The 6,221-nt window shown below is 29.1% G+C and overlaps 1 protein-coding gene across 1 annotated transcript in view; it reads left to right on the top strand.

The window, feature by feature from the left end:
• LOC106680538 (collagen alpha-1(III) chain) overlaps window positions 1-6,221 on the top strand; it is a 54,763-nt gene that overhangs the window by 5,134 nt on the left and 43,408 nt on the right. The gene's annotated exons all lie outside the window — the stretch shown is intronic.

The following is a 6,221-nucleotide window of genomic DNA, read 5'->3' as shown; positions in this document are numbered from 1 at the left end:
ATTTATAAAGTTTTAATGTTAATTTTTTCTGTGCTTATCATAAAGTTTTCATTTAATTTGAAACGCAACTTACTCTGACTATGGCATATATTACACAAAATATGACATCATGATAATTGAATAGCTATTCGAACAAAGTGATACTTAAAATAAAATAAAATTTATATGTTATTATTACAAAAATAGGTTTAGAACACTCGGCTATCGTGAGGGGTTGGCAGAATAGAATTTATTGTAATTATGTGTATATTTTATGACTCATATATATTGTATTAGCTGGAAATAAAGGTTTCCATTCAGAATAAATGCGGAAGAGCAATAATTAAATCGTTTTTAGTTTTAAATTTTGTTTAAAAAAAATGTATAGTAAAATTGAGATTAGAGCATATTATATTAGCCTCTACTCGATTTATTTGTATTTAAAAATAACAGGAAGAGGATATAAACTTCTTTAAACATTTAAATGTAGAAAGCAGGAATGATAAATGACCTGAGGTTTCAATAAGACAAAATTATATCTTCATATCAGGAGTCAATTGAAAATCGAATCACTATTAAAATGATGAATCGTCATTATGTGGCAATCTGATCGGAGCGGGCCAAATGTCACTTCCTCTTAAATACAATGCACCTCTGCGGAGCAATCGACATGGAAAATATTTTAATGAAGAGGCTTTTAATTGCGACATTTGTGCGAAATGTCGTAGCCTCATTGACAACTCAGAAGTCTCTTTTGCATAAAGACATGCAAAGTCTCCTTCAGACATGTTGTTATACAAGATGTATGCCGCTTATGACATTGGGCTAGGGTTATTTTGAATACAGTCGCTAAACCGTAAGTCAATTGTGATTCTGTGCTCAGCTCTGAGCTACTGTTATCAGATCGCACGTCTGGACGAGGATATGAGCTCGTTTGACCATCTGGCTCATGCTTCAAGATGCCGGCCAAGATATATTGTATTTATTTCTTTTCAATTAAATAATAAATCATACATCGTTAATATATTATGAAGCCTGTCGATCCACAGAGCAACTATTGAAAAACATTTTGTAAACCAATTTAATTTTAAAAATATAACTTTTTATAAGCTAGAGCTTTCATTATTGTTTTTTTTTCAAACTAATCTTTACCGTTATTTTAAATCATCAGTTAATTAAATTAAGTACAGTACAGGAATATTCTTTCAAAAGTTACTATATCTACTCTTGGAAAATTATTGTTAAACAATTATTATTGCAGCATCTAATGTAGATGCATTGGATTTCTACCAAAAATGTTAATCTGTAACCGACATTTAACAGAAATTCATTATTATTAAGTTTTGATAGATAATTTAATTTTTAAAAACTCTAATAGGTAGTTTAATTAAAGGTTAGATTAAAAACAAAAAAGTTATAAAAGAACTTTTTGTTAATATCCTACGTTGCGATCCGAATGGCTAGTCTTCATCAGAACTAAATAAACAAGGCATAAAATAGTTCTACAGTGTTTCATATATTGACAATTTAGCCTTAATAATAACCTGAAATGTGGGTCGAAATGTTGGACTTATATAAAGAGATTTTTTTTTGCTTGATTTTTTTTTTGTCTACTTCCAAAAGGTTTTTTTTTAAAATTTATTTAATGTAATTTACAACTGTACAAAATAATACAATAGGTAAATATGTTTTATGGTTCATATATGCTTGAAAATCTTGGGAAGGAACGACCCATTGGTGGTCCCGTGGCCATCTTCTTATCAAAAAATAATGAAATTATTATTATCACATACATTATTACTTTTAAATAACGTAAATTCATTCGTCGAAGCTTGGATAGTTCATTTATTGAAACACATTCGGTGAAAGCACCCCCCCCCCAAAAAAAAATATGCTCAATAATTACAGAAAAATAAATCTATTTAGGACACTTTACTAAACCTCCAGAAGCCTTTGAACGCACAACCTTACGATCAGAAAGAAATAAAACTAAAAGAGTTCACATTTTCGCAAAGCTGCGAACAAAACTCTGCCCAATATCCAGCTAACGATTTTATCATTAAATCTAAAGCAGGAACTTAGGGGTACAATATATTATCTTCCAGGTGTTTAGCAATATTTGCAATAAAAAATCTAAAATATTCATAAACCAAAATTGTATACATTCTCACATTAGGGTCTAATATCTTTTTTTATTACCCATCTTGAATTTCAAAAATACATAAAATTCCTCTGAATATCTTTTATTAATGATTTAGTATAAATTCCATACCATTTGTGTCATTCTTTACAAAGCTGAATTTTAGTGTTTCACTAGTTGAGTAACATCGTTAGGATTTCCAAGATCGTAAAAAAAAGAATGTAACGTTTGTTCTTTATTACGTGTTTAATAGATTTTAGCATCATTTTATGACAAAATTATGCAACATAAGAGGAAGCCTTTACCAATTGGTATTGATTGTTAAGAAATTGAAATATATGACTAATAAAAGAGGCCGTTCATGCATTTTTTTTCTATCTTTTGTGAATGGTGTCAGATTTCAAGAGTTTTCATTACCATAAAGATAAATACATATATACTATATATAAGACAACTGATAATATTTTTATCATGTTTTTTTTTTTTTATAAGTGAAGAGAAAACCAAAAGTTATAAAATAAATCATAAGGTTATGATGCGACTTGTCAGGGGAAAAGAAATGATGTGTTAGCGAACATGATGAATCTTCGAACCCCACAATTACCATGCTATCTGAACGATGTATCTTGCGAAAACTGCAACTTTCGTGAACACATTATCACAGCGTAGTCCCACTGTATTGTTGTTTTTTATCCAGAGCCGAACAAGTTTCAATCTTATTACTCGAATTATTTATTTTCTTTCAAAATTTCGAACGCCTATAATCAAAGTCTTTGTACCATGCTCGCAAATCATGATGGATGGCCCTTTATCGTAAATATTTCGCAGTATTTCATAGAGGATTTTTCTTTGCAGAACAATCACTATATTAATATTCAGGTTCGTAGTTATTACTGGAAATCACTCATTGAAGTTGGCGTCCTTAGAAAAATTCACAGCCTTAAAAGCATAAGAACAAAATCTGCATCAAGATTGCAAGGTTAGAATTTTCATTTTTTTATTTTGTTTAACACCTACATGCAGTGTTAGCTCTCTATTATGATTTTTTTAAACAATTATTTTCCTGAGATATTAACCCAGTTTTAGTACTTTTTTCCCTTTTATCTTTGGCATGATTTAAATTTAAATTATCTCCCTTTTGTTCATTATCTATATGTTTGTTCCACGATAACACTCACTTTGTTAAAACTTACGTCAGTTTGTCAATATGTATTCATTTTTTTTTTTTTATTTTACTCCAAAATCACAAAGCTTCTAATTTGAAAATAGTCGATAGTAATTATTTTACTTTTAATTTTTTTACACCGTTAAATTTTTATAAATTGATAATTAATGACTGAAATCGTCGAAAAAAATGTATTATTTTTTTAAAAATCTTTATTCAATTTAACCTGAATTGAACCAGTATTTGATAATGAATAATGGAAGAGATAAAATGGTTACTATCTAACTGTTGTTATATCTAATGTATATAAAAGTGGGACATAAAGGTAAAAAAAAAAAAGTATATAGGAAACGCTGAAGTATCTTCATTGTAGAGATTTTACATCTGGTATAAAAACGTTATTTTTTTTAGATTGAAATTTATTTTGAATTTATGAAATATAACAAAAATCAGACAAAATTCATGATCTTCAGAAATTTAATGGGAATTTAAATATTTGTCTAGAAAAATATTATTTTACATCAATATAGCATTTCCACAAGTATTCAGGAGGTTTACTAGAAGTTAAAAGGTTTGCAATCGTTATTACTTCAACTAATTATTTCTTACCATCCTAAATAAGTACTGTAAATAAATATTAATCTTTATATAAAATCCTTTTTTTTTTATTAGAATAAATAGAGGCGTTTTATGGTTTGATGTCTGATATAGTGTGAATAAGGATAAGGAATGCATTGTTATTCAGAGAAACACATTAGACCAATAAAAAAAACACATTCATGTGGTTTTATAGTAAAATTTAAAACCTTACTAATCGGGTTATAATTGGCTAAAGTAGACTGCTGACATTTATTCTAACCTTTTGACCTTTTCAGACGTGTAAGCAATTAATAAAATAGATGAACATATATACGCTGTGAGCTCACTAAATAACGAAAGCTAAGTTTCATGGTTTATTTGTGATCCATGGAACCGGTCCGAACTTACCTGCAAAGGATCTCGGCTCTGCAGCTCATTCCTGTTTATTTTTATGATCACTGGGATAAGATTGAGTGCGTGGATTTTCCCTGACTTAATGATCTGCTAAGTTGTATATATTACTTCTTTTTTTTTTAATACTCTAATTTTATTTTTATTTTTATAATAATACAAAGAAAAGCATATGAGTGATTAACTCACATCACATATCGCCACTTCCATGTAACAGAGCTAGGACCTAAAATAGTTTCAACGTTTGACTACAATATGTCATCTGTAAAGCGTCTCATATATTTGAATTAGTTATACTCACAAAGTTTTCTTTAAATATTATAAACATCAAATAAAGGTATTAACTCTTAAATACATGACTTTTTAATATTTATAAAAGAAATCTAAGAAGTATAAAGGTCATTGAACAATATAAAACATGAAAATAAATTAAAAATTAAAAGACGTTTAAATTCTTCGAAAATATGAACATTAAACGATCCTTGATGCACCTGAGTTATAATTCTGACACATAATTTCTAACAAAACTTTATACTCTTTTTTCGCAATTCCTTGGTTTACTTATAGTTGAAATATATTTTCTGAACTGGTACTAACCATGTAAAGGATGATCACAAATCAATCCACCAAACACAACAAAAACAATGCTATAATAATAAATAATACTCTAAATGCAAATTTACTGTTTACATTTTTTACAGTCTTCCTCGAACAAAAATAACCAACTTTGTACCGAGTTGCCCGTAAATGAGGAATTTATTAAGGTCTGATTGTTAGGAATCAGTTTAGGAGAGTTTTAACTGGTAAATCCATTATAAAATTGCACTTAAGTAACATCATTTTCAGAAATTATTTCAGAAAGGGGGTCCAATGCCCCAGGCCAGGAGGGGTATGGGCCGCACATAGTTTAATTTTTAGCCTAATGGTCTGTACAGTTCTACAGATTGGTAGCCCCTGAGTTAGATGAATATATATCTAGCAATTTCAGGGCAGAGTTTGTTTAGTTTCATATTATTGGAGTTTTATATTTTAAAGTGTTATTCTGTTATAAACACTATTTCAACGGTTAAAATTTCTAGGTCTTAGTTTTTACCAACGATTTTAATTTTCTTTTTCCTTTTTTAATGTTAATAACTGGTCTTCATATTTTTGAAATTAACAGCGAATGTATCTTTAGGTTTCGATTCCTTAATAGGCAATCCTTTAACACCTCAGCCATATTACATAATCCTCACAAGGCCTAAGACGAACATCCCCGAAAGGTGTTGGTCAGACCTAACGAGTTGAGTGACTTCCTGCAGATAGGGCTACGGTAGAGAACCACTGGTCGGTCGGCCAGATAATTAGAATGCTTAAAGACAATGGCTTCAGTTGATGTATGTTCTATTGTCTGCGGACCCGGTTCGAGGTCTCCTTCCTTCGACAATGGGTCACTATACCTTAGCTCATCTCTGGCTATTAATAGATAAATAAAATGGCTAGATAATAAATTCAATTAACATATTCATCATCATATGTGGAGAGAAAAAAGTAACAGTAATATTTCAGAAAATGGCTGACATAAGGTGTACTTCATGCGATATATAACATCATCATATTGACACTGTACTTCCACTGAAACGTATTCAGATTAACTTGAAGGAACTATCTAGGGAAAATTTAATTAAAGTGATATATGTCAGATTTCAAAATATTCTACATTGCATAAAAGAATAAATATATTTCAACTTAGAAAGATTTTCCCTTTTTTTACTCCCCTCTTTAGATATTACCATTATATCGACTGCGAAGATGAGATGCATTAAATTTTAAATTTTACATCATAGTATTGCTTTGAATTTTTATAAAAAATAAATATTTAAAGAGTAGTCTCAATTTCTGCAAATAATATATCATAACCCTTAAAATATAATTGACATGTATTATTTATAATATAATTGACTTATA

The sequence above is a fragment of the Halyomorpha halys genome, unplaced genomic scaffold (assembly GCF_000696795.3).
Source record: "Halyomorpha halys isolate HHAL.00 unplaced genomic scaffold, Hhal_1.1 Scaffold266.1, whole genome shotgun sequence".
Taxonomy (NCBI): domain Eukaryota; kingdom Metazoa; phylum Arthropoda; class Insecta; order Hemiptera; family Pentatomidae; genus Halyomorpha; species Halyomorpha halys.
The sequence above is the reverse complement of the archived record's forward strand: the minus strand, read 5'-3'. Positions and strand labels throughout refer to the sequence as shown.